The 10,521-nt window shown below is 48.3% G+C and overlaps 1 long non-coding RNA gene across 3 annotated transcripts; it reads right to left on the bottom strand.

Annotated features, from left to right (window-relative positions):
• Positions 1-5,585: 5,585 nt before the first annotated feature.
• LOC118498138 lies at positions 5,586-8,904 on the bottom strand. Of its 3 annotated transcripts, XR_004900661.1 has the most exons (3): positions 8,632-8,904; positions 7,476-7,614; positions 5,586-5,872 (listed from the first exon to the last, which is right to left on the bottom strand). It is a non-coding gene; the product is annotated as an uncharacterized LOC118498138 (long non-coding RNA). The 3 variants fall into 3 exon arrangements; XR_004900659.1 differs by having other exon boundaries at positions 5,586-7,614; XR_004900660.1 differs by having other exon boundaries at positions 5,586-7,603.
• Positions 8,905-10,521: the final 1,617 nt, after the last annotated feature.

The following is a 10,521-nucleotide window of genomic DNA, read 5'->3' as shown; positions in this document are numbered from 1 at the left end:
TTCTTTGCTACTCAAAGTGTGGTCCCGACCCCACAGAGGCATCATTTGGGAGCTTGTTAAAACTGCAGAATCTCGGGCCCCATCCCGTATCTGCTGGATCATTTGTATAAGATTCCCTGGTGACTTGTATGCACGTTAAAGTTAAAAAAGCACTGCGGGTTTATTAATCTATAGAAGCATTTACAACTATCCTTCAAGTGGCAAGAAATGTTAAATAGAGCCCCCTTAGGGGGTGTAGAGGAGTTGTTCCTTTACTGGTATGGGAGAAAGCACGGAGTCTGGACCTAATCGCTGTAGATAAAGGAACTGAGGTAAAGGCTGGATCTTCTGAAGGGTAAAGGGGAGTGATGTGGGCTTTGGAAGTGAGGCCACTACCAAATGGATTATAATGCAATGTGCCATAATAGTATAGCAATGAAGTGAAATTGACATGGTTATGTTGTTAAAATGAACACCCTCTTTGTCCCGGGCTCTTTCTTCATTGAAGGCAGATGGTCTCAGGGTAAGGTAATGAGACAAAAGTTTTGTTCACACTTTTAGTCTCGTCTTTGGCCAGCCTTGTGTCCAGCTTCAGGGGATGAGCTCCCTGGTGCCAGCAACCGCTCAGTGAGCAGTCTCCAGGCACAGCCCTCACACTCTTACATCAGCTGGATGCTCTAGGAGGGAGTCGGCTGAGAGCCAGGGGCTTGAGGGTCCCAGTGGTATAACTGCCCACTCTGATCTTTGAAAGCTCTTAGGGGCTGAGCTCCAGCCTGGGGCTGACCCTCCAACTTTGGCGAGCTCTGTAAGGGGACCAGCATGGCATGGCCTCAGCGCAAAGCAGCTCCTCACACATCAGACGTCGGCCTCGGGGTGCCAGGAGCAGCCTTCTGTTTGCTATTTCTTGATTTATTTCTCTTGATTGTTCCACTTTCTTGGGAGCTCAAAAATGGTTTATTTTTATTTTTTTTATTAACTCCACACCAGTTTCTTTTTCACAAGTACTTTCCATCAGTCCTCAGAAAAATACAGTAAAATTTGAAATGACACTTATCCTGGAAAAATGGTTATTTCTGATTTATGCCATGCCAATTTAATAAATTCCTCAAGGCTCCCAGGGTATGACACACATACTCTGGATATGAAGCTAAAAAATAAAAACTCACCTAAAATGAAGGTGATGTGAAGAGGAGATAATTATTTCAAAGCTAAGATTCATTGTGGTTGTGATTAAATTGCACAATAAATTTAACAGTGAGTCGCTGGCTGCCAAAGAGGTGACTACAGTTACTAATTTCTGGTTGATGGACACTAAACAGCTTCTCAAAGATACTTTCCTTGACACCAAGGTTGCAATGATAAATAATCTTTTCTGAGTACTTAGAGTCTACCAAGCACTCGCTAAGCCCTTTGCGTGCACTATCTTATCTAATCCTCACCCCAACATTAAAAGATAAGATAAAGTAACAGTGCCCTGTGCGAACTCCCACTGGGGAGCCTGGACTTGGATCTCCTCTCGGCTGTCCACTGTGTGACCTTGGGCAAGTCCCTCACCCTCTCTTTGTTTCAGTTTTATCAGCCATGAAACTGGAACATCAATCATACCTTATAAGGTGTTTGGGAACATTAATTGACTTAATATACACAAAGCCTGCAGTATCTGGTCCTTACTAATTACTTGTCATTGTTACCATTATTTGCAATTGACAGATAAGGAAATTGGGTCTTAGAGAGGTTGGGTGGCTGGCCCGAAGCCCCCTGGCCCGATCAAATTGGCACCAGGTCTAATTTGACCCCTCTTAACCACTTTATAGCCTGACTCCAATCCTTCAGGCTGCTGCCAGTAGTGTACATGGCTGCAAGTAAGCCATCAGGATTAGCCTTGAGCAGTCAAAGCTTGATTACCCTGTACGTGAGAGTTTTTCTTCTACGGATCATCTTTGGGGAAAGTGTCTTCCACCTTTACAGCTTGGTGAGCCCTCTGGAACAGTATCTACTTTCAATATGACTTTAAGTTTAAATAATGATGGAGTTGTATCGCAAATCTTAGTGTGTATTTGTTTACCTATGGATTCTATTTATATATTCTTAGCCACCAATTCTTCCCATATACAGATGGACATTGCAGAAATGCAGGTCCATGTCAACCCAATTGCTACTATATTTAAAGTTTACTTCAATACCACATACCCTAGAGAGCTCCTTGCCTTGTTACTTCGCATGATGTCCGGGTACACAGGTCTCAGACCTGGATATTGATGCTTGAGACCAAATTCGGGTGTAATTCTCCTACTTCCCACCAGGTGTCCCACCCAGCCCTGCTATCTGCGGCCAGGAAAAGGGCGTTCTTCACCCCTGGAAAGGGGAAAAGGAATGAAAAGTGGGTGAAGGGTTTGTAGGGAGGAGAAAGGGAGATTGTGACAAGATTGCTTCTTGCATCCAGACAAAGGGAATTTCTCGCATTGTTTTTCTTTGATACATAGGTGTCTCCAGAAAGCCTGGTCAATTCCTGGCAATTTAGACAGCTTTCATTTCTTCTAGTAAACTGATGCCTGGTGGGGCCTTTTCATCACCGAGCTTGGGGTTGGGGCTGTCATCCACATCCCCTTCTTTTTGTCTGATAGCCCCCAACAGCCTCCTAGTCCTCTGTGGGCTCCCCTCTTCCTTCCAGGGTCTGATTTAAAAAGCTGCACGGAAGGTGCTGACCCTGCTGGCCTGTCTGATTCCTCAGTACTTCCCTAACTGGGGAGGTCAAGGACAGGAGCCAGTGTGTGACTGTGGCACCATGTAGCAGGCTTGCAAGCAGTGACCTAATTCATCCATGATAGCAAAATTACCATGGCAGCAATGCGTCCTCCCTATTCTCAATTAAGATTGCCATTTGCTTCTCCTGGTAGGAGGAGCAAGGGACTTTTACAATTGGGGACATTTTAAATTCCAGAATAAATCTCTTACTCTTCGCAGGTGGTTGGCTCCTTGCCTGTCTTCAATCCTCCCTTCCTTCCTCCTTTCTGCTGGAGGACCACCTGCAACTGGAAGAGCTAAGGTCAGGATCAGGGGCTCTGAAGCCACACAGTTTTCCTCTCAGACATTGCCATCTGCACCGGGGCTCTCTGAGGCCTCCTGTCCATCATTGTCGGTCCCCCCAACAGACAGCAGACATTGACTGTAGACCTGAGGCTCCAAATGGATACCGTGCTCTGAATAGTCTGGCAAGGAGTGCCCTGATTGCAGGTTATGCTGTGAGTGCAGCTTCACCTGGAGATCTGTCGACGATGTGGACGGGATGCCTTCATTTAGCGCTGGCTTTAGAAGCTTCAGCGTGGCCTATTTCCCCCATAATGGACCTTGATCACAAAGACCAGAATGCAGTCCTATGAGACAGTCTTTTGTACTCACAGCCTCATTATATGCATGGTTCTTAATATTCGGAGAGCCTTTTGCCAATGCACATTTTCTCGTGAAGTGGGGAACCGAAGCCCGGATGCGATGTATTATTGATAGGGTTGTAATTCACTCCTTTGGGGTTGTATCTACAGTGTATACCATTAGCACAAAATATTAAATTACCAGCGGTTGTGTATGTTTGTCTATTCAGGTTCGGCTCAATGATATTTGCCTTTCGCCTCAATAAAAGATCATGAATAAAGAAAGCAGGGCAATATTATTTTGTCGTTGTTGTTGTTGCAAGGGAATTTTGATTAAATCATTTTCTCCGTGTTGCATTCTAGCAGGCCATGCTTTGCCATAAAGATATGAGACATAAAGTCGGGGGGAGGGGCGGGTTGGATGGGAAGACGGTAGGGGCCATTTGTTCCAGCGCTCCGCACGCTGGCTTTGTGGGCAGGCTGCCCTGGGCTGCACTCAGGGTTGTCTCTGTTTACAATGGGGCAGCAGGCAGTGGGCAGTCCAGACCTCGTGCCAGAAATACAGCCCCTGTATCTCTGCTGGGAAGATGGCATTGGTGTGGGATTTGGGGTATGAGAGCCCACCAGCACGTCAGCACTGCCCTTGCTAGCCACAGCATTTTGTCCTGGCTGGCGTTTGACGGACAGCCCTCTGGTCACCCTTTCTGGTTCCCGCCTCCACCTGAGAGCCAGAGCCAGGTCTCTCTCTTTCTCTGGCTTTATTGAATGCATGCTTGCGTGCGGACACACACACACAGACACACACACACACACACACACACACACTTCAAAAACATTCCAGGTCATAGGGCTCAAACCAGGCTGCAAATAGAAATGCTACATCCCTTCTGCTTTGTGACCTTTTTGTTCTTGCAGAAGCTTGAATGGAAGGTATTTGCTGGTCAGCTAGCTCGTGTACTCCAAACACCTCCCCAACCCCCTTCACTGCATAATTTTTATGGGTAAATTTTTTTTAATGCCAGTGGCTTGGCCTCCTCACCCTTCTGTTATCCGTGGGAATCAGAATGAAGAAGGGGAGGTGACGGGGTCGGGTTTTGAATCAGTATTAACTTGAAGAAGAAAGTAATTTTGGAGAAATGCTTATTCCTTTTGCCTCCAGCCCTCAGTCTGGGAGCTCGTAATTCCTCAGGGGCAGGGTCCCCGAGGAGGGGGAGGAGGAGGAGGAGGAGGCGGGATGGGTGAAGATGCCCCTTTCCTCAGAGGTCACTGGCTGGGGGAGGGGCTTAGATACCCAAGTGACAGGTTATCCCTCCACAAAGGGGGGATCTCCTTTATAGGGAGCTCTTAAGAAAAACACCATTTGCCAGGCCAGGGGGCTCTATTGAGTTTTGCCGCCGGAGGCACATTCTGGAGGTGAAAACCGGTTTTTCTGAAGACTCAGCAGAGCCAGGCTTTGTTCCGAGTTTGCTCTTCAGCCAGACTGGCTCCCTGAAGGGGAGACCCTGTTTACCTGAGGAAGGAGCAATTAACACAAAGGCTCCGTCGGGCCTCCCCTCCGTTACAGGGTGGATTCTTTAGCACTTAAGGGTCCTTCCTCCTCCCCACAGCCTTCTCCTTCCATAAGGGAAAGATGAGTTAAAAAAAAATCACCTAGGCTTGTAAAGCCAGTGAAATCAGTGCTAAATCTATCAAAGCAAATCATAGACCCTGACAGCTGAGAAGTATTATTTGTGTTTTTCCTCCCAGATTTCTACCGAGCCTGGTGTTTTAAGCATACATCTTGGGGAGAAGAGACCCATATAAAGGCAATTACAATTGGTAAATGATTAATGCTGGGTCTGGCATTTTTATGTGTCAAATATGTTTAAGTGTGTTAATCTCTGCAGAATTTACACCCGTACTATGCAAGATACATCTTGTATAGAGTCTGAAATATTTGCCATCTATCTGCCTTCACTTAAATCTTATTTACATTTATTTTATTATAATATAAATGGGTTTTAAAATATCTTGAGAGTTTTTTTTTACCCCGTTCTGCAGGTCCTGCTGGCACTGCGGGGAGGCTGGACAGCAGGGTTCCTTGCTGATTGCAAATAGAGTTTCAGCCACCTGCCTAGACAGCCCAAGGAGAGAGGGGGCCTGAGCAGGCTGTTCCTGCTCGTGGCTCCATTTTAGGCCAAAAGGGAGGAGACTGAGGTCAGGGAGTCGGTATCCAACAGCATGAAGCACAGACACAGATTTCCAGGAGACAGACAACTTTTAATTTTTGTGAGTTACAGAAAACACACATTTCTATTGCATGCATTTCAGAAAATGAAGAATCGGAAGCTCCTATCGGTGCCGCTTCCCACGCGCCCACAGCCCGAGCCGTCTGCAGAAGACCATGAGCTCCAGACGGCTCCTCATCTACCACATCTCTCTCTGGTGTTTCTTTCTCTAAGTCAGAGCTACTCTGGCTGCTCCTGTTGGGGCTGCTGAAGCCGCGGTGTCAGCTCCACGCCTCCTGAACTTCACTCCACTGAAATCTGGTTGGGTACGAGACAGACTCCGGTGGAATGAAGGACAAGAGAAACACATGGATTGTCTGGGGATCTTTTTCTCAGAGGGTGGGTTACATGTCAACCCAACCTCTGCGCGCAGGGTTATTGCCTAGTCAAAGGCCTTCGGGACCTTTGAACGGAGCTGTGGGAGATGTGGAGGACCTGGATGCTCTCCGCCCTCCTCAGGTCCATTCCCTCCCGAGGCTGCAGAGCGCCAGCTCACCGAGACACCCCTGTGTCTTCAGCAGAGACAGGCAGTGCTGAGTGGTGGGGCTGGGGTTGCAGGGCTGGGCACTCTTGCTCTTTCTCACCTTTCAGGACAGTCATCCCTGACAAGCCCAAGTGGAACTTCCCTGCGTTTACCTAGTTGGGGTGCTGGTCCTCTTCTCCCTCTGTCTGTGTTCCCCTGAGTGTGACATAACTGAGCTCAGTGTGGTTGGTCCTGGCTGAAGAAGTCAGGTATTCTGAGGTGACTTTAAAAAACGCATCTCCTATGAACTTGCTGACTAAAGTGATGGAACGTGGGGGTGGGGGGTGTTCCTCTCCAGAACGCACTGCCCAGTGAGCCTGAACAGCACTTTGTAGGCCCATTTGCCAGTGTGAAATCAGGAGAAAGCAGGAGGAGAAAGCAGGTGAGGAGCTCCTGAGGGACCAGAACACCCAGCTGGAGCCAGGCCTGTTCCTGGGGTCGGGGTGGGGGTGGGCGGAAGAGGGTGAGATTCCTCAGTCTCGCTCCTAAACTTATCTAGGATGTCCGCTTTCTGGTGACCCTGCATCCTTTCCCAAATCTGTTTGGAAATGGCACAACCGCAACTTCTTTGGGTATGGGCTTGGGGCTGTGGGGAGAGAGGAGGTGACCTGGCTTTCAGGGACTGAACAAAACAGGGAGGGGGGAAACTCTCTGAGAGCTTCCTGCCCCCTTAAAAGAAATGCCCACGTACCAGTGGCCGTGTAGCTGCTACTCAGGCCTCTTTCTTGCTGTGTTCAGACATGCCTGTGGCTTAGCATAAACCCCATAAAAGGCTGTTCTCAGCACCTACAGGCAGACTCTGGGTAAGTTAGGGCAGATCCACCTGTTGTTTGGAATACTTTCTTCCTGGGGCTTGTTCTGACCCGATACAAGGAGGCAGTAGCTTATAACACAGCTCCTCCCTCCACATCCAGCCCCTAGGGCATAGGGTGTCTGAAAAAACTCTTCAACAAGCATTTGGGGATTCTAGCTATAGCTGAGGAAGAGCCCCGCTGTCCTTGGTCAGGGGGATGCCGGCGTGCTGGGGGCAGGGATCTAGGTACTGCAAGGAAGAAGCCTGGCCCACCCTCTTCCACCCAGCCTTCTTTGTGAACACTCACATTTCTCAAGTATGAGAGGGAAATGTGCCCTGCTTGTGAATGATCTAGCTATATGGTCATTTCGACCATATAGAAGGAAAGAAGAAGGAAAAGCAGCACATTTGGCTCTCGTAAATGATGGCAGGAGGTGGTGGTGGGGAAATAATTCTGGGACGGAAGGATTGTTTGCATTCTTTTTGGATTTTCTCCCAGTTTGAAAGCAAAAGGGTCAGTTCCTCTCCCTTCAGACCCTCCTTACCCCACTCTTATCTTCCTAACATGTATGGTCCACCAAATTCTTCAAGTCCTCAATCGGAGTGTGCAGAGAGCCTCACCCTCACTTGGGGTCCTCGGCCTGCAAGGTGGATACTCCCGAGATGACAGTGTCTGTAAAAGCACTTTGTGAAAGACAATGCAAACGATAGGCAGCACTGATATTAGAGAGCCCAGAAAAGGCGGGCCCTTCCCTAGCGCCCCCCGCTCACCCTCCAGACCTGCAGCTGCTACAAGACAGAGACGACGAGATGAGCTGTATCAGGGGCCTTGACCTACTCTGGACCCCACACCCAAGCTTCAGGATTCTTCTGCCCACCATGGCTTTGCCAACGTGATGCCCCAATGACCTTCACCTTGGCCACTTGCAGAGTGGGGTGTGGGCACAGAAGCAGATCAGGCATGTGTTTGGCTTATAGAGTAAATTCATCCAGTGACTGTCTTCCTGCCCCCAACTGCCCTCAGAAGTTGCCTCACATATTCTTAATGAAACCAGCTTGGACACGAGCAGCAAAGAATGGAACCAGGTCCTTAATTTCCTGTCAGTGCTGCACCCTCCAGCTCAGGAGTGAAAAGTCAGCCAATCCCCAGTTCCTCTAGTGGTGTAAATCTCCATGAAACCAGGCGGCACTGCAGTCCTGGTACTTAGCGGCTCAGCACCCACCTTACCACACCAGTTACCATTATGGGTGAGATTTATCACCTGGGATCAATGCAAATCCCCAAGAAAACATAGAATGAGCCGGAGATTTGGTTAAAATGCAGCAGGTTCAGCTACTTTAGCCTTGGAGGAAGTTTTTGATCAACTTCCAGCCAATGTGGGTTTTTTTTTCATAATTCATCCTCTGCTCTTCCTGCCCAATGATTCTCGTGATGTAGCCTCTCAGCTTTAGTTTTCCAAAACCCTGCAAACCCAGCGATTTCAGACTCACCTGTACGTATGAGTATCTGTACCTTCAACACAGCAGGGCCTACTATGAGCTTGATTCAAAACAATTAATAGATTTTTCATGAGGTAATTCAGAACAAAGAGGTGGCTAGAGACTCACGTGTAGGAAAGAAAGAAAAGGAATTCCAAGTCTTGGAATGTTCTTTCGCTCCTAAGGTTTGAGGACAGGAAATTAGAAACGAGAAACACTTACTGTATAAAGTGTCCAGCTTGGCAGGCCTGTGCAGAACAGACATGGCTCTTGAGGGAAGGTAGGGGCCGGTCCTGAACAGTCATTCCCCCTTTAATGAAAAGGAATGTGAGAACAGGGGAAAGTGAATTGGAGTAGAGGGGAGCAAAGGTAGCTGGAAAAAGAGAGTTTGGAGTATGGCTGGGGTTCCATTCAACTTTTAGAATACAAGTTGGTGACAGACAATAAAAGAAAGAGAAACTGGTGTTTCCAAGGCAAGGGTGAAGAAGAAGGACTCGGCCCCTTTCAAGGAGGTGGCACTAGTTTCACTCTTTATTTATGCACCTCCAAGCAAAGCTTCGGATTACCTGCGGAGCCCGACCAATGGAGAGAGGGCCTGGGCTCCTGGCCCCGCCTCTCAGAGCCCACACCCCAAGGGGCCGTGAATGGCCAGGCCTTTCTGCAAACTAATGTCACTTTCTTATTGTTCAGTAAACACCAGAAAAGGGAGTAAAGGGAGGTGAGGCCTGTGTCACTGGAGGGACTACAGGTTATCTTGAGTGCTGGCCTTGGAGGCTCTGGCCTCCAGGAGACCTAGGAAAAGAAAGAGGAATGCTGAGATCTTATCTGGGCTAGGAGAGGCTGTGTGTGCGTGTGTGTGTATGTTTACCTGAGAGTGGGCACTGGAAATTGATGTCCTTTGAGCTTTTAGCCATGGCCCCGGTTGTTAGCGCTGCACAGTGCACTTCAGGAATCCAGCAGAGGCTGGCCAGCCCATCTCAGGACAGCTGCAGGGAGAGGCCCATGGGTCTGAGCAGAGGTCCAACCAGTGGTAATTCTGATATCACCTACACAGTGAGTTTTCTGTTCTCCTATGAGAAGCAAGTAGCTTTTACAACGCGAGAGGCTTTGCAACCTGCTCCCCTTCCATTCTTGGGGGTGGGGAAAAGGCTGCTCTTGGTGAGCGGAAGTTGGGAAGACAAAAGGAACTGGGAAAAATAGCCTGCAAACTGATTAGGAAGCCTTAAAAAGGTTGGTTTATCAACTATTGCTTATTTTTAGTCCTTTTTCTTCTGCTCGTCTGTGACCCCACCCTACCCCAACCCTCCGTCTTCCCTTGTTCTTGTTCCCCTCTCTCCACCTCACCCTCTTGGCACACCAGGGCGGTAAGAAAAACTGAAGTCTTGTCAAATGTATTTTGCCTAGAATCCTAGCCTGACTTCCATTAGTTCTCAAGGAGAGTCTGGAGTCAACAAAGGTAGATTCCTCCCTTCTCCAGGTAGAAGAGGGGGATTGAAGGGCCCAATGTAGAGGATACCTGGGTGCAGTCCTATCCCACAGCCCTTCATAGAACTTGATCCTATCAGCTCAAAATCTCTTTAGAAATTAGCTAATCTAAACCTCTTCTTAAACGGATGGGGAAACTGAGACTCTGAGAGGAGAATTTATGTCTCAAGTTCATGTAGCCATTGTTGGGGCCAAGATTCTAATCTACCTGGATCTACTGACCTCCTCTTAAGGGCTCCATGCTGCCTCCCCTGGTTCCAGAGGACCTCACATTTTTCTGGGGCACTTGGCAGTTTTCCTGGGAGAAGAGAAGGCTCCACTGAGGATGAGGGGAGGGAAATTTTCCAGGTGATAGCTTCCTTAAGTGCAGGGACTCCTCCCCAAAATGTCAAGGCACAGTATTTCTCTGCCGGCTGGACCCAGTTTACCTTAGTGTAGCCTCAGCTCTTCCATTTTCTAATTAGTAATGTAGAGAGAGGAGCAGAGTCCCTGGCCAAGATAATACACATACACTTGTGAGTTGGAGACCCTGTGCCTTTGTCCAGCCCTTTCTCCTTTCCTGTAATTCATGCATTCACTCACTCATTCATTCATTCACTCATTCAGTCGTGCACACTCTCCCTCGCT

The sequence above is a fragment of the Phyllostomus discolor genome, chromosome 14 (genome assembly GCF_004126475.2).
Source record: "Phyllostomus discolor isolate MPI-MPIP mPhyDis1 chromosome 14, mPhyDis1.pri.v3, whole genome shotgun sequence".
Lineage (NCBI taxonomy): Eukaryota > Metazoa > Chordata > Mammalia > Chiroptera > Phyllostomidae > Phyllostomus > Phyllostomus discolor.
Note: the sequence above shows the minus strand (reverse complement) of the source record. Positions and strands in the feature narration are given on the sequence as shown.